This window comes from Triticum aestivum, chromosome 7A (genome assembly GCF_018294505.1).
Source record: "Triticum aestivum cultivar Chinese Spring chromosome 7A, IWGSC CS RefSeq v2.1, whole genome shotgun sequence".
NCBI lineage: Eukaryota > Viridiplantae > Streptophyta > Magnoliopsida > Poales > Poaceae > Triticum > Triticum aestivum.
Window position 1 is genome coordinate 659,325,307 of NC_057812.1, and position 22,655 is coordinate 659,347,961.

The window sequence follows — 22,655 nt, forward strand, 5'->3', positions numbered from 1 at the left end:
AACCTGGTCCTCCAACATTCTTCTTACTCACGCGCAGCTTTCTGAACAAGTGCAAGCGCCGTAGAGGGACAAGAAGATACTCAAGACCAACCTAAAAAAAGCAGAGGAGGTAACATGTTATCTCACTCTTGTACTTGCAACACCTATGTTCTGTACCTGCAACTTATCTCCCTCTCAGTGAACATTGCTTCATGCAACACTAATGTAGTCTTGACAGTTTGAAGTTTCTTTTGCATGTTTAATTCAAGGTTAAGTTATTCGAGGAGAAAAGAGCTGTTCACGAAGCCAACAAGATGCTACTGTGCTTACTGGAGAAGGAGCAGAAACATCGGTCCGAAAGGAAGCACTTTGCCAGCATTTCACCAAGGTAAAAGCACCAACCAACCCAACCATAAAAGCTCAAGTATTTACTGATTTAATTTAATCTGGTACACACACAGCACATGCAGTACAACTATTAATCGAAACCTAAATTACCCTACTGTCTGGCTACCTTGACTACATTAACAATGTCATTCTTGGTGCTGCAGCAGAAGCGCAAGTCGTCGAGCCTGAAGGACACGAGCCCGGTCGGCCTAGCCATCGATTTCAACAACACGGACGCATGCAGCCAAACTCCCCAGACTGTAGGGTGCACAAGAAGTGAACCCAGCCGGTTGTCCTGACATTCTCTTCTAGGTAGCTTGAACTGAAGTGAACTGAACAATCCACCCTTATGCATCTGGGCTGCTTGCCTCATCTGACTAACTTGCTGGTTCTTGTTGGTAGAACCTCGGTCATGTAGCCTGCATTTTCCATTTTCCTCTTCCTATTGGTAGCTGCCTGTGTCTATCATGATCCTTTCATGAGAAAAATTAGGAGTGTTACCTTGGTAACGCCACACATCCCGTCTCCTTTCCCCCCTGCAATCTAGTCTAGTTTAAAATATACATTTCTTTGTCTGCTCTTGTGAGCTCTTCCATTAGGAAACTTGGCTAGCTGCCCATATCATTTGATGAACTATACTATTATCCACTGCTTTTAATCAGCTGATGATGCATATTAAGTTTGGCTGATTTTGTTACATACATACATACATGACTTTGTTTTGGTCTGGCAACTCAACTGTGATGCCATTGCTGCTGCTCTATAGAACTTCTGTATGTTCAGAGCATGCATCCTAATTGTCAATCTCGAGAATGCACTTTTGTATGTTTTTGATGTCAAACACTTATGCATGACTAATTGTTAAGTTGATACAATTTCTCTAGTAGACAAGCTTGGAAACTTAGACTACAGACTCTTAAACTGTTACTGATTTAGACTATAGAATTTTTAATCTTAGACTACTTGTTTATCTATGTCTCATATCATGGATTTGACCTGTACCATGCATTACACATGTGTTGATACAATCATATAGCTTATCTGATCAAACAATCTGTTCATGTTATCTTTACCTGCTGCTCTTATACCTTACCAAAACAAAAATAATTCTAACTAGGAGTAGTTTTTCTGTTCAGATTCTGTATTTATTACTACTGACATATTGTCGTGATTTACTTTTTGTACTGAATAGATCTTTTTGATATTCACAGGTTTTAGCGATCAGCCGCAGCTCTTTCATCAAAGGTGCATGGTGCAACCGAGGACAAGCACTTCATGTCCAACCAAGGTGCATGGTGCTTGCAATTGACGAACATGAGGTCTATGAAATTTTAAGTTCAAAGCCGGATAGCCCTACTCAGCAAAGAGTCGTCTCTTTTGTTTGACTGTAATAGACTGTAAATATTGTTATATTGTAATAGTAGGCATATTTGGGTTGTAATAGACTATGTACAGATTGTAGTAGACTTAGTTAGTGTTATTTGATGAACTACATTTGTACTGTTCCGTTTGAAATATTGATTATGTATGTGATTTGAAAATGTGTGCAATGGAAACCTGACTTGTGGGACCCACTTACAAGAATAATCTAAGCAATTTTGAATTTTCTGTCAAGTGGGCCTAATGTGTGAGAAGATGACAAATGGGACCAGCCCCAAAATATAATGGCCCAAACAAAGTTAAAAGGCCCCGGCCCAGAAATAAATAAAAGGCTGAAATGGGCTTGGCCTATGTAACTGGTAGGAAAAGAATACATTAAAAAGGCCGAATTGTTGGGCTAGGCCCATGTAGAAAATCGAATTGGACCGGGCTAAATCTTGTGCCACATCAGATTGCCACGCTGGATGCCTACGTGGGCTGGGGAGGTTGCTAGTGACCAAAACACCACACTAGACGTATTTTGGTCATAAACGTCTACGACCATTCCAGAAGAAAGGTCGCTATAGTCAGTTTATGACTGCCAGCTTTTGACCTTATGTTTTTGGTCACAAAAAGGTCACAAATTGATAACAGTGACCATTCAGTGACCAATAGTGCTGGTCACAAGTTGACGTATTTCTTGTAGTGAACCACTCCCGCTGCCATAATCCGGACACCTCTGAAAGGAACCCTTTGGCCATGGAGCTCCAGCGATTTTACTTATTAATGCGCCTCCACACGCTACGTGCTGCCCCTCGACCGTCTTCGGCTTCACGTCAAAGGTCTTGAGCCACAGGCCGAAGTGAGGGGTAATGCGGAGGAAGGCCTCACATACGACAATAAATGCCGAGATGTGGAGAAAGGAGTCCGGGGCTAGATCGTGGAAATCTAGCCCGTAATAGAACATCAAGCCCCTAACAAAGAGATCCAGAGTGAGGCCTAGGCCTCGGAGGAAGTGGGAGATGAACACAACGTTCTCGTTGGGTTCGGGAGTAGGGACGACCTGCCCTCGGGCAGGCAGCCGATGCGAAACCTCGGCGGTCAGGTATCTGGCCTCCCTCAACTTCTTGATATCCTCTTCCGTAACAGAGGAGGGCATCCACCGGCCTTGAAGGCTAGATCCAGACATGATTGAAGGTCCGAAGCACTTGACCTGGGCTTTGGGTGTTAGAACTCGAGGCGGGGGAAGGATTCGATTGAGCACGGGAGAGAAAAAAGTAAAAGCCTTGTCCCTTTATAAAGAGGGTGAATATCAAGCGTCCTCCTAGTGGTCGTTTGGGACTTGCCTAAAATCTAGGAGTCCTAGGCACGGTTGGGTTACCCATGACCGTATTGATGAGAATCCAGTAATTAGGGGAACACGATCTTTTCTTTGACAAGACGTGTCAAGAAATCGCCTCGCGTTATGTGTGGAGCTGGTTGAAGAAAAACAGTTCGAATAATCACCGAGCCATGGCCTGATGTCATGTTGCCAAAGCATGTCAGCAGATTAAGATTTGTGGAAATATTATTCTCTCTACGGTGGTATGTGGAATTTATTTTGTAGGGTCGGATACTATCCTGGTATTCAAACTCTTCTGTGATGTGTTCGGAGGAGGAACCCGCCTTACAATGCCGAAGACAACACTGCGCGCCGGACTCATCATCATTGAAGCCTAGTTCAGGAGCTACTGAGGGAGTCCGGGATTAGGGGTCTCCGGACAGCCGGACTATATCCTTTGGCCAGACTGTTGGACTATGAATATACAAGATTAAAGGCTTCGTCTCGTGTCCTGATGGGACTCTACTTGGCGTGGAAGGCAAGCTAGGCAATACGGATATGTATATCTCCTCCTTTGTAACCGACCTTGTGTAACCCTAGCCCCCTCCGGTGTCTATATAAACCGGAGGGTTTTAGTCCGTAGGACACAATAATAGACAATCATACCATAGGCTAGCTTCTAGGGTTTAGCCTCTCCGATCTCGTGGTAGATCAACTCTTGTAATACTCATATCATCAAGAATAAATCAAGCAGGACGTAGGGTTTTACCTCCATCAAGAGGGCCCGAACCTGGGTAAAACATCGTGTCCCCTGCCTCCTGTTACCATCCGCCTTAGACGCACAGTTCAGGACCCCCTACCCGAGATCCGTCGGTTTTGCCACCGAAAGTGACCGTGATCCAGTTTTTTCTTCATTTCTTTTAAACGCGAGAAGGACTAATTGTGGCATTTTTTGTTAAACCAAACTGCAGTTTATCATAGGGATTCAGCTTGTACTCAGACAACAGACTGATCCAATTTTTTCCAATAATATAAGTCATGGACAGTGCCTTTGTTACTGACACGACATAAGAAGTTAAACCTGCAAAAATAGCCATCGTAGAGCAAACCAAACGGTTTATTCTGTGATGAATGTCACATGGCAAAACCAGCATCGTAAAATTGCTGGAAAACAAAGAAAATATGACATTAAATCAATAAGATTTAGACAGTAAATCAGTAAGATTTACTTGATGTGACATGAGTGAATCCTTACCAGGAAATCACTATGTTGAAGTACTAAATAGAAGATTGATCGTCCAACTACGGGTGGCATGCATACAGATATTGGAGTGTAACCATAATTGATAAACCGTCCTCACAAAAAAGATGATTTGGATAGTTCAAAACATACAGACTAAATTGAGTGGACAGACATTAACATAGACCGTTCTCAGGACTGACCACACACCAAAAGCGGTAGTACTAATAAACAATACAGGGTTCACAAACACAAATCAAGTACTGAACAATAGTACTTACTACAGACAAGCAAAGTTGCACTAGTTAAACTCTGCAAACTATTTCTTGCCACCGACCTACGGGATGAACCCCGCATAACTGACTAGGCCATGGACTTCGTGAGAGATGTCTACATGCACTATCACCATCTTGTGAACCATGGATAACCTAACAGAGTGGTCTTTCCACTCATAAACATGATCATGAAGACAGGCCGCATCAGATTTGTTGGGAAGCTTTACAATAACCACACCCTTTGTAATCGAAGGCACAACTAGGAAATCATTGTGGTCAAGTACAGCCTCGAGAACACGCCTGACAACAATGCTACAGGAAAACACTAGTTCAGGACACGTGGCGACAAGGACACAACAGCTGGATAGTTTAGTAGTAGAACTCATCCTCAGGTCTTCGAGTTCACACGGCATGACTTTGAGAACTTCATCTCCACCGTGGACCTGGTTCTAATTCAAACAGAAACCAAATTTTATTACTACCTCCGTTCAGAAATATAAGATGATTTTCGATATTATACTCCATATATGACTACATATACACACAGAAATGAGTGGATAAAGACACTAGAACATGTCTTCAAAGGCATGAGAGCATAGGGATTACTTGCAATATCCATAACACAAGTTACTGAGGCAAATATACCCTCTTCAAAGGTAGCATTGATGTTCATAAAGTACTCCCTCTGTCCCAAAATTTTTGTCTTAGATTTGTCTAGATACAGATGTATCAAGTCACATTTTAGTATTAGATACATCCGTATCTAGACAAATCTAAGACAAGAAATTTGGGACAGAGGGAGTAGTTGAAAGTAATCTATAAGAAATCAGTGTCAACCTCTCGCATGTTTTGGTCAAAAGAGGAATTTAGAACCATCATTTGGCACACAAAAATCATATGCAAGATCACCCAGAAAGTTGTACTACTAGTACTAGTACTGCGTGTTAGATTAAAAACACGATCAAGATCGAGAAAAAGATCGTCAAGAAGAGATATTACCTGGACTTGCTTAATGAGGGATCCCAGAGAGGGAGGCTTGGACAGGGCAATGGCTTTGAGCTTGTCTGCGGTAGTCTCGGCGGGGTGCTTGCGCTTCTCCGTACCATGAGCCTCGACGGTTTTGGCCGGAGCCATAGACATCACTTCGGCCGGTGCTCCAACGTCCATCAAGAAGTTGTCAAATAGAAATAAAAGAAAAGAAACCATAATCACAAACCCAAAAGAAGAAAAGAGAGGGAGTTATAGGATCGGTCTCAGGGTTGCAAGACCGGGCCTTGGCCAGAATCAACACCATTGATGCACTCACCTTTCCTTCTTTGGGAGAGAAGAACAATGGCAGAAGCAGGTCGGGGTTTTCTTGTAGAAATGAGGAACAAGATGAGGGAGAAATGAGGGTTGGGTAGAGAGGAAGCTGAGAGAGAAGAGTGAAATGATGGTTGCTTCATCCGTCCAACTTACTGCTGGAAAGGAGGGGGTTTTGTGATTTGACGGCTCATTGGGCATTACTGCGGCGCTTCGATTGGGGTAGTCTACCGTCACTCTACTACGGAGTAATTTAGTGCATGGCTGGTGGACCCCGATGCTGGCTGTCCCACACATCGGCGAAAGTGAGTAATTTAGTGCATGGCTGGAGGAGGATCCGCATGGTAGAGCATGTCCACTGTTTTTCTAAAGAAAAAAATGATTACAGCAAGCATTTCCACTCTTATGACAGAGGAGTGCGAAACACGGCAGCCACTTGAACATACATAGTGCTCCTACTACTAGGCATGTGTAGTGGTTCATACGTCAGTACTACATAATCTTGTTGCTAGTGTAGTAAGATATGACGACAATAAATGATGTTGTGCGCATGTCAACTATATGAACAGTAATGTAGTAACATAGTACCACTTTCTCGACTGTCCGGTCGAGAATGAACGATGAGATCAATGTTAACAGAACTAGGTCTACAATGCATGGAGAGTACGGTGCTACAGTACTGCACGAAACATAAACCATATGAAGCACGAATAGTGTTAGGCAGGGTGTATGAAGGGTGCACGGGATGGGAGCAAAAGTTCCCTTCTCGACCCACATTTGATTCAAGCTCGTCCGAAATACCTCTGTTTCTCCCTCCGTTTCCCCATTCATACACGGTGGGCGGCAAAACAAACTCAACTCGGCCGAATCGATGTAGGAAAATATTCTCAATAGGGGCAGGTTTGTAACTTCACTCAGACGTGACACAACTGCCCTACCTGTCAACCCCATTCATACACCATGGACGCCAACCACCCTCTCCTCACCCGAAATCGCTCTGCGCAAATATTGGCGAGATGCGAGATTACCTCGTATCCCCAACCGACGAGACGTCCAAATTTTAAATGGGGGCTAAGTTCATAAATTTCCCATATTTCAGACAGGCGCGTACCAAAAACATGGTTCCCCGTACCTCTCCCTCCATTTTCCCATTCATACACCGTCCATGCTAGAACACCATCCCCAGACCAACCTCCGTCCGCCACCCCATCCATCGCCGCCATCCTCCACCACATCCATCGCCGCCGTCCTCCACCACATACATCGCCACCGTCCTCCACCATGCCGGAGTGCCTACCAAGACTGCATCGTCCTGTGACACCCCAAAATTTTGGCCTTGTTTTAATGGATTAAAATTTTGCCAGGATTTAAAACTTTGAATGTTTGAGCTCCATTTTGATTTTTAAATCATTTCCTTCCCTGTTATTATGAGTTTTTCCCAGAGAGAAAACTTTTCAAATGTGTTATTGGACTTGATTAACCTCTCAAGTAAAACTTTCCCTTATCCAATATAACTAATTAACTAATTTAATTGCTTGATCTTTATTTTCTTGGAAATAGTTTTTCAAGGTTAAATGGTCATATTTGAACTACAACCATTTGATAAATTCACTTAAAATTCCCACAAAAATTTGGAGATGTCATGTGATGTTTTTAAATCACTTTTATGCAAAAATATATTTCATTCATGAAATATTTTGAGCTCCACAGCAAATTTTGTTCTCTGGTCCAGAGTGCATTTTACACTGCAACCTATTTAAATATTTCTTTAAAACTTCTACAAAAATTAGGGGAGGTCAGTAGGAGCCTATTGTTTCACTTTGTGCAAAAACCTATTTATGTTCTTTGAAAAATTTGAGTGAATCAACCTCATCTTCATTCTGGACCAACTTGATGGTTTGTACAGCAACCATGTTTTTACTTGCTCTTTAACCCTTGATTATTTCTCCTACTTGTAGTCCCCCATGTTAAACCCTTAAGTCCAGGAGCATGCACCTTTTGGGTTATTTTTGGTTCATGAAATAATGTCAATTATTTCCTGTCCAGAATTGAAGTTCTGCTAAACTTGCACTAACAAGTTTCTGCTTTTGACCAAATAACCTCACCACTCTCTCTTGCATCTAAAGAGACCACCATCTGGAGTTTTTGGCCACCCCAAGACCTGCCTAAGTGCCCTTGGCATTTTGTCAAACACCTTATGGGCATGATCAGTTTTGACATGAGTGTTGGCATTGCACTGTGAACTTGCACCTTTGATCAAACAAGCATGTCCACTAGACTCCCCGTTTCTCCTAACCTAGATCTGTTAATTGCCAGCCTCGACCGTGACCTCTAGCGTGCTCTGGCAAAGTGTCGAACACATCCCGTGCACGCCCGGAGCGCGAGCAGAGCGCGCGTATTGCACGACCCGCGCCCGAGCTGACACACGCTGGCCCCCACGGCTTTGGCCCGCTCTGCAGCACCTCGCCGCGCACTCCCCTTCTCACCACTACACGCCAAGCAGCCCCGCCGCGCCCGACAGGCCAAACACTAGCCGCCGCCGCCGCCCGACAGCCCTGCGCCGTGCAGCGCCGCCCAAGCCACCCCGGCTCGCCACCTGCCCCTGTGAGCAGTGCGTGCTCATCCGCAGCTTCGTCCCCTAGCGCTCGTCGCCGCCACGTCGCCCTAGCCACAAAGAGGCGGTTCACCGGAGAGCTTATCCACGGCCGTCGCGGAACCGACCTCGTCGCGCTATAAATGGACACCCCGAGCCCCTGTGAGCACGCACGCGACCTCAGACCACCCCTATGGCACTCCCCTAGCTCGCATTCGACCCGGGGAGGCCTCCTTCCTCATCTCCGGCAACTCCTGCCGCCGCCACCGCCCCGGCCAATCCGGCACCTCCAGTATCTCTCCGTCTCCGTTCTCTCCACCAAGAACATCCTCATCCTCCCGTGAGCCTTTTCCCCTACTTGATTTTGATCGGGAGCCAACGCCGCCACAAAGTCACTTCGCCACCGAAGCCTTCCTCCGCCGCGGAGCTCGCCGCCGGCCGCTCACTCCGTCCCCGCCGACCCAACGACTACCGGGAGGACCGCCCCAACCTTGCGGATCCATCCCCACCCTCGGGGGCCCGCGAGGAGCAGCCAAACGCCGGCGACGATCGCCGGAGCCCCGCCCCGCTCGGGCAAAGGAGGGAGACGACGCGCGGCGACTGGTCAAACCTGACCAGTGGGCCAGGCAGGCCCACTGTCAGTGACACCCCGCGCCATCCATGTGTTTAAGTGAAGGCGTAAACTTCAGGAGTACGCCTCCTCTGTACCAAAAGCGTAATCTCGTCTGAATCGTTTTCTTTTCTGTTTTATTTTTAAATAACAGATTTGACCAAATCTTTGACTGGCTATAACTTTTTAAATATAACTCCAAATGAGTTGATTCTTTTTCCTACCTTCCTTAAATTTGGTCTAGTTTATTTTAAGATTTATTTGAAAAATTTCCAAACAACTTTTTGGTTCTGTTTTTGAAATGTGTGTTAATTCAAATATATTCTTAAATAGGATTTTGGGGAGAGAGAAGAAGCTTTCAAAAGTTTTGGAGAGCACCTCACCCCTCCACAACATTGAAGGCAAGCATTCTGAACCCCGGCATAATATTTTTGGTGTGATCGTTGATACATTTATAACACCATCGCATTTCGAAGGACTTGTTATTTCATGTGATATGATCATATGCATGGGTGCATGTTGTTGATTTCCATGCTGTTGGAAATGGACTCACTTGTGATGATAATCACCCTCATGTGCCTTGCATGCATACCGGCAGGAACCCGGGGAAACCTCGGCCTTGGGTAGGCATGAGTTTGTCGCCGGTCTCCGTCGGGACGGTTATGTCTGGTATGGCATGGTAAGGTGATATGAGCGGTGACTTTGTTGGATGAAATATATGCGTCATGCTAATCATGCAGGGAATACTTGAACCTCCTGAGTCGACCGTAGATCGAGTCTTGTTCCAGTAACCCCCATACTTGTTTCGTACTACCACTCGTCTCTACAGCAAGTAGAGTACGGTTCAGTAAGTTGTCAACCTCTTTCCAGCACACACCATACAGAGAGGCCATGGTGGAAGATACCGGTTGTAGCTGGTAGGCAGGCCACCTGGTCCGGGGGCATGGGTGTTTCCGGTTGGGACTGAGAGGGGAGGCCACCCCTTAGAGCACGCGATATAAATTTGATCCCATGCTACGCGAGGTTGTAGCCTCCCCACTTAGAGTTTGCTTAACAGGTGTCGTGGGTGATTCCAGACACGTGTGAGATAAGCTGGTGTGTGCAAGTTAGGTGTGTTTTCAACAAAAAGACCGTAGACGGAATTAGTCCTGCTGGACTAGAGAAATCCATTACTCGTGGGTAAAGAGTACACCCTCTGCAGAGAATAAACCTATTCGAATAGCCGTGTCCATGGTTAAGGATTACAGTCTGGGATGGGTCAGGTGTCGGTCTTAGTGTCGGTCTTCGGAGGTGAAACTGTTAACCAGTAAATGGAATTACTACTCGTGACTTGTGATATCTATGATGATTATTATTATTGTTGACTAACCCATGATATTATTGTTATTATCGAGTATCTCTGGGATGGTTCTACCTCCAGTGATATTCATTATGATTGTTTCTTTTAAAGCCCTTTATGTGGCGTCACTCAGACGCCCGACTGTGGCATTTCTTTTAAAGCCCTTTATGTGGCGTCGCTCAGACGCCCGACTGTGGCATTTCTTTTAAAGCCCTTTATGTGGCGTCGCCCAGACGCCCAACTGTGGCATTTCTTTTAAAGCCCTTTATGTGGCGTCGCCCAAACGCCCGACTGTGGCATTTCTTTTAAAGCCCTTTATGTGGCGTCGCCTAGACGCCAGACTGTGGCATTTCTTTTAAAACCCTTTATGTGGCGTCGCCCAGACGCCCGACTGTGGCATCTCTTTTAAAGCCCTTTATGTGGCGTCGCCCAGACGCCCGACTGTGGCATCTCTTTTAAAGCCCTTTATGTGGCGTCGCCCAGACGCCCGACTATGGCATCTCTTTTAAAGCCCTTTATGTGGCGTCGCCCAGACGCCCGACTGTGGCATTTCTTTTAAAGCCCTTTATGTGGCGTCACCCAGACGCCCGACTGTGGCATTTCTTTTAAAACCCTTTATGTGGCGTCGCCCAGACGCCCGACTGTGGCATTTCTTTTAAAGCCCTTTATGTGGCGTCGCCCAGACGCCCGACTGTGGCATTTCTTTTAAAGCCCTTAATGTGGCATCGCCCAGACGCCCGACTGTGGCATTTCTTTTAAAGCCCTTTATGTGGCGTCGCCCAGACGCCCGACTGTGGCATTTTTTTTAAAGCCCTTTATGTGGCGTCGCTCAGACGCCCGACTGTGGCATTTCTTTTAAAGCCCTTTATTTGGCGTCGCTCAGACGCCCGACTGTGGCATTTTTTTTTGTTATTTGTTTCATAAATTTTTATACTACCATGTTATTGCAATTTTATAAATAACTTGCTTGCACGCATCCGAGATTTATTTATCTTTTGGTGACTGACGTCATGAGCATAAAAATATTTTCAGCACATCATTGTTATATTATACCTGTGTTCATAATGTTTGCGAGTACATTCAAAGTACTCACTGGCTTGTCCCTGGCTATTGTCTTGGCCAGATTTTGCTTGCACGGAGATGAGCGACGTGATGCCAGCCCCGGAAACCACTCAATGGAGATAGCAGCCTCGCGAAGATAGGAAATTAACCTGGTCAGCTGTTCCCGTGGGAAATGGAGTCCCATAGACACTGATGTTTCACAACCCGCTTCCGCCATCAACCACTAGAAACCATTTGTTGTACTCACAGGCCAGAATGGTCTTGTACTACATATTTTGTATTTTTTCTTGGAATTTCTGTATCAAGTTGGAGCCTCATCAGCTAACAGTAATCCTGGGGCTGATGAGCACGATGGTCTTTTCTGGAAATTTATTACCCGGAAAACCCGATCGTGACAGACTTGGTATCAGAGCCAGGCTGACCATTGGCTAATCCTATCTTAGCCAGGTCAATAAACATAGGCAAACCAACCCACCAGACCTTAACCAAACCCCAGCCAAGCTTCTCGTGCAAGATAGCCACACAGTGACCCAACACTTTTTGGCAGTCGGTGCCCAACCTATCAACCTAACCTGTCACTCATGCGCCAGCGACCGGCCCCTAAATAGTCCTTTCTCACAAGCGTGCGAAGGAAGATTCCAACCCTTTTTCCTATAAAAAGGGCACGCTAGCCCCAACCCAGCACAGCACAGCCTCGAACCCAGCCACAATGCCTGGACCTATAGTGCACAACGAAACCACAGCAACCAACCTTGGAGGTTTTGTGACCATCCTCGCAAACCTCACCCGTCGTGCCTACGCGTTAGAGGAGCCACCAGAATATGTTGTGTATCAAGGACCCATGAGCGGTGAAGACCGCCAATTCTGGGCCACTGTGCACATTTACGGTAGGAGTCTAGCACCCGAGCGCCCCTACCGGTTCACCGGAAGAACAACTTCCTTTGAGCCACAAGCCATCCAGCTAGCCGCTCGAGAGGCTATAGTTCATCTCAGGCACTTGTCGCCCAGAGTTAACTGTCGCTCGTTCCACTACTACCCCAGACGTGAAGGGTATGGTAGACCACCCCAAGTTGCCAATGGAGATCACGAGACGGACCCCGCATTGTTGCACCTAGTGCGCTATGTAAGTGCACTAGAGGCACTGTTCGACCAGATCACTATTGATCTAATCGCAGCTCGTGGAGAGCTGGTTCGTCGAGCCCCGACGAGAGAAGAAAACGAGCCCAACACCGACAACCCAGTCGTTCTGTTTGGACAACCGATCGAGACCCCGAGATCTGCCCCAGCCATCGGCCAAGGTGCTGCGATAACCCCAGAAGTGCTTCGTCGCATATTGGGAGCACACTCCAACGGGATTGTGGCCAACAATCCCCGCAATGGTCATTCTCACTACCCCGACCCTGTAGTTCCTCCGCCATCTCCGACTAACCCCGGCAGAGAGACACATGGAGAAGCCTCGACATCCACCAGGCACGCCCGTTTAGACATAAACGAGGTAGACTAAGCCGTTTGAGTAGCACCAAGTTCCAATGTATCCTCGCTTTGTAATCATGTGACCGCATATATTAACGCAGCCTGTCGTTGTGCCTCTGTCTTAATAGTAGCCTTGCATAATTGGTCAGTGCATAGCTGCATATTTTTCCGGGCACAACTACCCAAAACCAACCCAACGACAACCACAGTAACACGTCTCTTTATGAGATATGTGTATCTCTGACACTGCCCCGACCTTTGGAGCTAAGCTGGCAAATTTTTACCTTTCACCACGGTAAAACGATCCGGCTCCATTGCTATATAAAGGCCACCTTGTGACCTTACCCAGCAACCCTCACTTTGTGCACAACACTCACGCTTTTTCCTGTCATGCCGAACCCCAGCATTCATCTGAGAACCCCAGATGCAACCCCAGGTAGCTTTGTCAAAATATTGTGGGATTTTACCCGCAGTTCCATGGGTTCTACCCAGCCACCCCAGTACGAGCTGTTCAAATCGAGGATCACCCCATCCACCTCGGAATATTGGGCAGCAGTACACATTCCTCCTGTAGACCCCAACCAAGATCCAACGGAAGTTTCCTTCGTGGGGAAATCTATGCCAACCCCACCCTTGGCCATAGAAGCTGCTGCGAAAGAAGCGATTGCTCGTCTTCGATCCGCAGTACCCTATTCCCGCGAACGAGGATATTATTACTTTCCGAGCCGTGCAGCACCCGGAGAAGTTACATCTTTTCCCGGTGGACGTATTGAGAGAGACCCAGTTCTGGCCAACCTTATCCAGTACATAATTGCTCAAGAGCATTTAAACCAGCGAGTGATGGATTATCTCCAGAGCCTCGCAGGTTTAAATCCTCAGATTGCCATCGGCAGACCACTGAGACCCGACACGGAGAGACGCATACATCGACTGGTCAATCCACTGCCTCCAATTGAAGAAGAATGTATCCCTTTACCAGAGACATTTTATCAGGACCCCGTCCAGTTACCGTTTTCATTTTAGACGTCGCTACTGTATTTGTTTTTTTCAGCATTTATATTTATGTGTGTGACTTATGCGTGATACCCTGAGTTTGTATGACGAGTCAATTATTTGGCTTCTACTAATGTGTGTAGTTTTTGTTGTGGTTTATGCTCCTTTAAATTAACTGTTTTTACCTCGCAAAACCCCGGAGTGAGATTTTCTTTTCCCTGAGTTGCTACATCTACACTCTCTCACGACGTGGATCATTTAATTTCACACAGCACCACGCTGCAGACTCACAACCATAATCATTCGGACACATACACTGTTTGCAAAACTTTGCAATGGTGTTACATCCAGCTAATCACCCCCTAACAACAGTTAGCACCCGGCACACCCCATCTACTCCTCATGATCACCACCACCGCGGAGAGCCAACACCCGAGCCGCAGTGTCGCGATACTCGTCGAAGATCATCGCGCACAGGAGCACAGAGAGCCCCAGCAGCGTCGCCAGCCCTCCGCATATCAGGATCACAAACCAGTCAGGCATCGCCTCCGCCATTAGAGCCTCGACCGAGCTTCTGTAAGCAATAATGGAGAAAGAAGGAGGAGGATAAGTGAGGCCAGGTGTGAGGAAGAAGAGAGAGGCACCCCGGCCGTTTTTATAGCTCGAGCTCGGTGTACGGTGGGCGAAGTCCACCAACGCCGCTCGTCGCCGATCGCCGGTGTTTGGAGTTGAATCCACGAGCAGTGCCGACAGCGCGCTGGCCCGCGAGGTGAGTGCACGTTGCACCAGCAGCTAGCATGCCGCGCACTACCACGGTACGGCCTAGATGCCCTACACACTAGGCGTCGCCGGTGGAGAAAGCGCGCGGGAGAGAGGAAGAAGAAAGGGCCAGAGGGAGAAGGAGAGGAGACTGACAGTGGACCCCGGGTCCACCTGTCGGCCAGAGAGAGCACTGTGCTCTCGGGTACGACCAGCGTATATCTAAATTTAGGAGTTATCCTAAATTTATATCCAGCGTAGAAATCACCCAATTTTGTCCCGAACCGTAGACTTTTCCGCGCAGCCCCAGTTTTCACACTGTGTTTTTTCACCAATTATTGCCCTCTCACTGTAGCCACATCGTCATTGCATAATTATTTTCTTAACACCGCTTTTAGCAAATCTCGAGGACGAGATTTTTCTTAAGGGGGTTAGTATTGTGACACCCCAAAATTTTGGCCTTGTTTTAATGGATTAAAATTTTGCCAGGATTTAAAACTTTGAATGTTTGAGCTCCATTTTGATTTTTTAATCATTTCCTTCCCTGTTATTATGAGCTTTTTCCCAGAGAGAAAACTTTTCAAATGTGTTATTGGACTTGATTAACCTCTCAAGTAAAACTTTCCCTTATCCAATATAACTAATTAACTGATTTAATTGCTTGATCTTGTTTTCTTGGAAAATGGTTTTTCAAGGTTAAATGGTCATATTTGAACTACAACCATTTGATAAATTCACTTAAAATTCCCACAAAAATTTGGAGATGTCATGTGATGTTTTTAAATCACTTTTATGCAAAAATATATTTCATTCATGAAATATTTTGAGCTCCACAGCAATTTTGTTCTCTGGTCCAGAGTGCATTTTGCACTGCAACCTATTTAAATATTTCTTTAAAACTTCTACCAAAATTAGGGGAGGTCAGTAGGAGCCTATTGTTTCACTTTGTGCAAAAACCTATTTATGTTCTTTGAAAATTTGAGTGAATCAACCTCATCTTCCATTCTGGACCAACTTGATGGTTTGTACAGCAACCATGTTTTTACTTGCTCTTTAACCCTTGATTATTTCTCCTACTTGTAGTCCCCCATGTTAAACCCTTAAGTCCAGGAGCATGCACCTTTTGGGTTATTTTTGGTTCATGAAATAGTGTCAATTATTTCCTGTCCAGAATTGAAGTTCTGCTAAACTTGCACTAACAAGTTTCTGCTTTTGACCAAATAACCTCACCACTCTCTCTTGCATCTAAAGAGACCACCATCTGGAGTTTTTGGCCACCCCAAGACCTGCCTAAGTGCCCTTGGCATTTTGTCAAACACCTTATGGGCATGATCAGTTTTGACATGAGTGTTGGCATTGCACTGTGAACTTGCACCTTTGATCAAACAAGCATGTCCACTAGACTCCCCGTTTCTCCTAACCTAGATCTGTTAATTGCCAGCCTCGACCGTGACCTCTAGCGTGCTCTGGCAAAGTGTCGAACACATCCCGTGCACGCCCGGAGCGCGAGCAGAGCGCGCGTATTGCACGACCCGCGCCCGAGCTGACACACGCTGGCCCCCACGGCTTTGGCCCGCTCTGCAGCACCTCGCTGCGCACTCCCCTTCTCACCACTACACGCCAAGCAGCCCCGCCGCGCCCGACAGGCCAAACGCTAGCCGCCGCCGCCGCCCGACAGCCCTGCGCCGTGCAGTGCCGCCCAAGCCACCCCGGCTCGCCACCTGCCCCTGTGAGCAGTGCGTGCTCATCCGCAGCTTCGTCCCCTAGCGCTCGTCGCCACCACGTCGCCCTAGCCACAGAGAGGTGGTTCGCCGGAGAGCTTATCCACGGCCGCCGCAGAACCGACCTCGTCGCGCTACAAATGGACACCCCGAGCCCCTCTGAGCACGCACGCGACCTCAGACCACCCCTATGGCACTCCCCTAGCTCGCATTCGACCCGGGGAGGCCTCCTTCCTCATCTCCGGCAACTCCTGCCGCCGCCACCGCCCCGGCCAATCCGGCACCTCCAGTATCTCTCCCTCTCCGTTCTCTCCACCAAGAACATCCTCATCCTCGCGTGAGCCTTTTCCCCTACTTGATTTTGATCGGGAGCCAACGCCGCCACAAAGTCACTTCGCCACCGAAGCCTTCCTCCGCCGCGGAGCTCGCCGCCGGCCGCTCACTCCGTCCCCGCCGACCCAACGACGACCGGGAGAACCGCCCCAACCTTGCGGATCCATCCCCACCCTCGGGGGCCCGCGAGGAGCAGCCAAACGCCGGCGACGATCGCCGGAGCCCCGCTCCGCTCGGGCAAAGGAGGGGGACGACGCGCGGCGACTGGTCAAACCTGACTAGTGGGCCAGACAGGCCCACTGTCAGTGACACCCCGCGCCATCCACGTGTTTAAGTGAAGGCGTAAACTTCAGGAGTACGCCTCCTCTGTACCGAAAGCGTAATCTCGTCTGAATTGTTTTCTTTTCTGTTTTATTTTTAAATAACAGATTTGACCAAATCTTTGACTGGCTATAAATTTTTAAATATAACTCCAAATGAGTTGATTCTTTTTCCTACCTTCCTTAAATTTGGTCTAGTTTATTTTAAGATTTATGTGAAAATTTTTCAAACAACTTTTTGGTTCTGTTTTTGAAATGTGTGTTAATTCAAATATATTCTTAAATAGGATTTTGGGGAGAGAGAAGAAGCTTTCAAAAGTTTTGGAGAGCACCTCACCCCTCCACAACATTGAAGGCAAGCATTCTGAACCCCGGCATAATATTTTTGGTGTGATCGTTGATACATTTATAACACCACCGCATTTTGAAGGACTTGTTATTTCATGTGATATGATCATATGCATGGGTGCATGTTGTTGATTTCCATGCTGTTGGAAATGGACTCACTTGTGATGATAATCACCCTCATGTGCCTTGCATGCATACCGGTAGGAACCCGGGGAAACCTCGGCCTTGGGTAGGCATGAGTTTGTCGCCGGTCTCCGTCGGGACGGTTATGTCTGGTATGGCATGGTAAGGTGATATGAGCGGTGACTTTGTTGGATGAAATATATGCGTCATGCTAATCATGCAGGGAATACTTGAACCTCCTGAGTCGATCGTAGATCGAGTCTTGTTCCAGTAACCCCCATACTTGTTTCGTACTACCACTCGTCTCTACAGCAAGTAGAGTACGGTTCAGTAAGTTGTCAACCTCTTTCCAGCACACACCGTACAGAGAGGCCATGGTGGAAGATACCGGTTGTAGCTGGTAGGAAGGCCACCTGGTCCGGGGGCATGGGTGTTTCCGGTTGGGACCGAGAGGGGAGGCCACCCCTTAGAGCGCGCGATATAAATTTGATCCCATGCTACGCGAGGTTGTAGCCTCCCCACTTAGAGTTTGCTTAACAGGTGTCGTGGGTGATTCCAGACACGTGTGAGATAAGCTGGTGTGTGCAAGTTAGGTGTGTTTTCAACAAAAATACCGTAGACGGAATTAGTCCTGCTGGACTAGAGAAATCCGTTACTCGTGGGTAAAGAGTACACCCTCTGCAGAGAATAAACCTATTCGAATAGCCGTGTCCATGGTTAAGGCTTACAGTTTGGGATGGGTCAGGTGTCGGTCTTAGTGTCGGTCTTCGGAGGTGAAACTGTTAACCAGTAAATGGAATTACTACTCGTGACTTGTGATATCTATGATGATTATTATTATTGTTGACTAACCCATGATATTATTGTTATTATCGAGTATCTCTGGGATGGTTCTACCTCCAGGGATATTCATTATGATTGTTTCTTTTAAAGCCCTTTATGTGGCGTCGCTCAGACGCCCGACTGTGGCATTTCTTTTAAAGCCCTTTATGTGGCGTCGCTCAAACGCCCGACTGTGGCATTTCTTTTAAAGCCCTTTATGTGGCGTCGCCCAGACGCCCGACTGTGGCATTTCTTTTAAAGCCCTTTATGTGGCGTCGCCCAGACGCCCGACTGTGGCATTTCTTTTAAAGCCCTTTATGTGGCGTCGCCCAGACGCCCGACTGTGGCATTTCTTTTAAAACCCTTTATGTGGCGTCGCCCAGACGCCCGACTGTGGCATCTCTTTTAAAGCCCTTTATGTGGCGTCGCCCAGACGCCCGACTGTGGCATCTCTTTTAAAGCCCTTTATGTGGCGTCGCCCAGACGCCCGACTGTGGCATTTCTTTTAAAGCCCTTTATGTGGCGCCGCCCAGACACCCGACTGTGGCATTTCTTTTAAAGCCCTTTATGTGGCGTAGCCCAGACGCCCGACTGTGGCATTTCTTTTAAAACCCTTTATGTGGCGTCGCCCAGACGCCCGACTGTGGCATTTCTTTTAAAGCCCTTTATGTGGCGTCGCCCAGATGCCTGACTATGGCATTTCTTTTAAAGCCCTTTATGTGGCGTCGCCCAGACGCCCGACTGTGGCATTTCTTTTAAAGCCCTTTATGTGGCGTCGCCCAGACGCCCGACTGTGGCATTTCTTTTAAAGCCCTTTATGTGGCGTCGCTCAGACGCCCGACTGTGGCATTTCTTTTAAAGCCCTTTATGTGGCGTCGCTCAGACGCCCGACTGTGGCATTTTTTTTTGTTATTTGTTTCATAAATTTTTATACTACCATGTTATTGCAATTTTATAAATAACTTGCTTGCACGCATCCGAGATTTATTTATCTTTTGGTGACTGACGTCATGAGCATAAAAATATTTTCAGCACATCATTGTTATATTATACCTGTGTTCATAATGTTTGCGAGTACATTCAAAGTACTCACTGGCTTGTCCCTGGCTATTGTCTTGGCCAGATTTTGCTTGCACGGAGATGAGCGACGCGATGCCAGCCCCGGAAACCACTCAATGGAGATAGCAGCCTCGCGAAGATAGGAAATTAACCTGGTCAGCTGTTCCCGTGGGAAATGGAGTCCCATAGACACTGATGTTTCACAACCCGCTTCCGCCATCAACCACTAGAAACCATTTGTTGTACTCACAGGCCAGAATGGTCTTGTACTACATATTTTGTATTTTTGCTTGGAAATTCTGTATCAAGTTGGAGCCTCATCAGCTAACAGTAATCCCGGGGCTGATGAGCACGACGGTCTTTTCTGGAAATTTATTACCCGGAAAACCCGGTCGTGACACGTCCACTGCTAGAGATGGACGTTTCTCATCCACGGCGACAGACCAAGAGCCTTGCCTCACGTCCTCTCGCTTCATCGGCGTCGTCCTCCTCTTTGCCAGGGCCGCTCACACGACCTTCTCTTCCACCGCAACGGGACTTATCCCCCGATGCACCTGTCTACCATCGCATATCTGCTTCAATGCCATCGACAGCCATCGCACCCCCAATGCCTACACGACGCCGCAAGAGAGGTGGTACTTCATATCTCCTCAGCTTTTTTATCTCAACCAGAAAATAGATCTTAACTTGGTTACTCTACTTTTGTTTTAGCTCTTAGAATTTAGTTCTTAGTTCGAAGCAAACAATGGCTGCTAAATATCATTTCCCCAGGTTCCCCCTTTTATGATCACTATACGATCAGAATACGTGCTTCGTGTCATAATAGCACTGCTCGACCCATCAAGCTAAACAAGCTTAGTTGTTCAAATACAAATCTGATATTATTAAAATAGATTCATTTAATTGGTCAGCTAAATGTTCCAAAATTAGATTCAAAAATGCATGTTCGCCGCTCGGGTGTGTATCTCTACAGGGTGCCCACGGTGGGCCGGCCCACCCTGGGATTTTGGGTCATCCCAGGCCCCGATTCCCCTCTGTTCTACTACGCGCTTCCGATCTATACTCGCCCCCAACCGCCTGCATCGTCGGCAACTTGCCATCCCCGGACGGCATGACTCTAGGAGGAGACGCCGGACTAACAGGAGGTCAGGAGCCGCTCGCCCAACAGCGTCACCGCTGCCCGGGCACGCCGCCGTGCCTACCTTCCCAGTCCATTTAGGGCTCAGGCATGCAGCACCCACTAAGCCAACCCGATTTATCCTGAGATAAGTCCTCAACACTCAGCAGCCACTCCTCATCACCCATTTTCTAATTGATTCATTACTCATTACGTAGGACTATTATTAGGGTTTGTTGTGTGCTCAGTGCTACCTAAACTTAATGGTTCAGATGTATTTCGGTAATCTTTAGTACCTGTAAAGTTCACAGGGTTTTCAAAATTCCGGCCCTAGGAACAGACACTAGTCATTTTGGATTGTTGGTCATAGTGACATTGACCCAGATTACTACTGCAAGCCAGGTTTGTTGAAAATTTTACTTGTCTTTTTACTCATTCGATATAATATCTAATTATTCACGTCGATTAGTTGCAATCAATAAGTGCTAGACAAACTTCTTGATTCAGATTTTGGACGGTCTCTTACTGCAGTTATAATTCTGCATACTTGTCCTAGTGAGCTCACAAGTAAATGATTGATGCATTACATCTATGCTTGCCTTGTCATATTTTTTGTCAATATTCTTTTAGGGTGGACCACCCTGTTTCTAAATACTGCAACCGTAGACATGAGTGAATAGTATTTCTCTATGTGATCTCTTCCATCATGTGTGGGCAACGAACACTGTATTGTATAGAAAGAAAGTGTCATTTCCATCTTTTACATAGGCTTCGATCTTTTAAATGGAATACAATCTGCCTACTTGCTTTGTGTCCAACTACCAACACTCCACCCTTGAAGCTAAACAATATGCCACTCATAATTCATTAGTTTATTTGTTCAAATACGAATTTCATATAATTCTAATGTTCCTACTTCAGTTTTGAAATGTGTGTCTGCCTATTATAGAGACATAAGGGGTTTGTATTTCTGTGTGTGGTCTGGTCAGCACGGTTGGGGGTGAACTTTGCATATGCAGGGGTTTATAGGGAGACACTCTTCAAGTTGAATCCGCAATGCATTCCATAGATAATCTGACTACTTTTTATGTTTTCATGAATCTTAGATTCTGAACAGCATCATAATGATTATGAGCTTGCGCGCATGAAAACCATAAAGCAGAACAATGCCATGGCTGTCAAACTTGGCATTAAGGGACTGAAATCAAGTCTGGACGCAATGCAAACGCTCTCCACCTATAGATTCATGCTCAGAATATGATCCTAACAGTGATTCTGAGCTAGAGGGAGACCTAAGTCAATGTAGCTCCCTAGTGGAGGAGTCAGAGGAAGATGACCTATCTTATTCACCCATCAAGGTGCTTGCTCTAACTTTCCAAGGTTATATTTGTCGCACATATCTTGCAACTGATGCTTTGCATTGCATCTACTTTGTTGAACTGCCATTAGCTTAGTTTACACATCGTGTATGTGAATACGGCCTGCCTATCCATTTTCAGTACATATTCCATCTGTCATCATACCATATTTATCCATTCAAATGTTGTTCTTGTGTATCAGACGTTCAAAAGGAAGAGGGCGATTGCTGATCGTGGAGGAGCACAAGCAAAGTTTTTGGAAAAGGTAGTGGCACCTGATAAATCAAATAGCCCATTAGGTGTAGTTGTAATATCACCAGACCCACAAAACACCCCAACTCTAGCAGACTCTAGCCCTACTACACTGGTCATTTCTGATGCCCCAACTCAGCAGACCCGAACTGCAGCAAACATTATGATTATTCCAGTTGACATAGCACCAGCTCTACGATGCAAAACCCCCATTCCAGCAAAGGGTACACCAAATCCAGTTGCCAAATCCCTTTTCGAACTAGAGAGAGCCCCAATTGCAGCAAATAGGACCCTTGTTCCATTTCTTCCCAGTTTAGAAGACAAAGCTTATATTGTTGTCAGGAACTTTGTGCGCATCTTTCCTTCATGGAAAGATTATACCACGGACACAGAACAATTTCTAGTCTTCATCCGCAACTTACGCGTAAGTAATGTACTAATGTTATTCATGGTCATTACTGCATATGTTTCTACTGACAGAAGACACAAGATTAAATTATTTTAAATAGG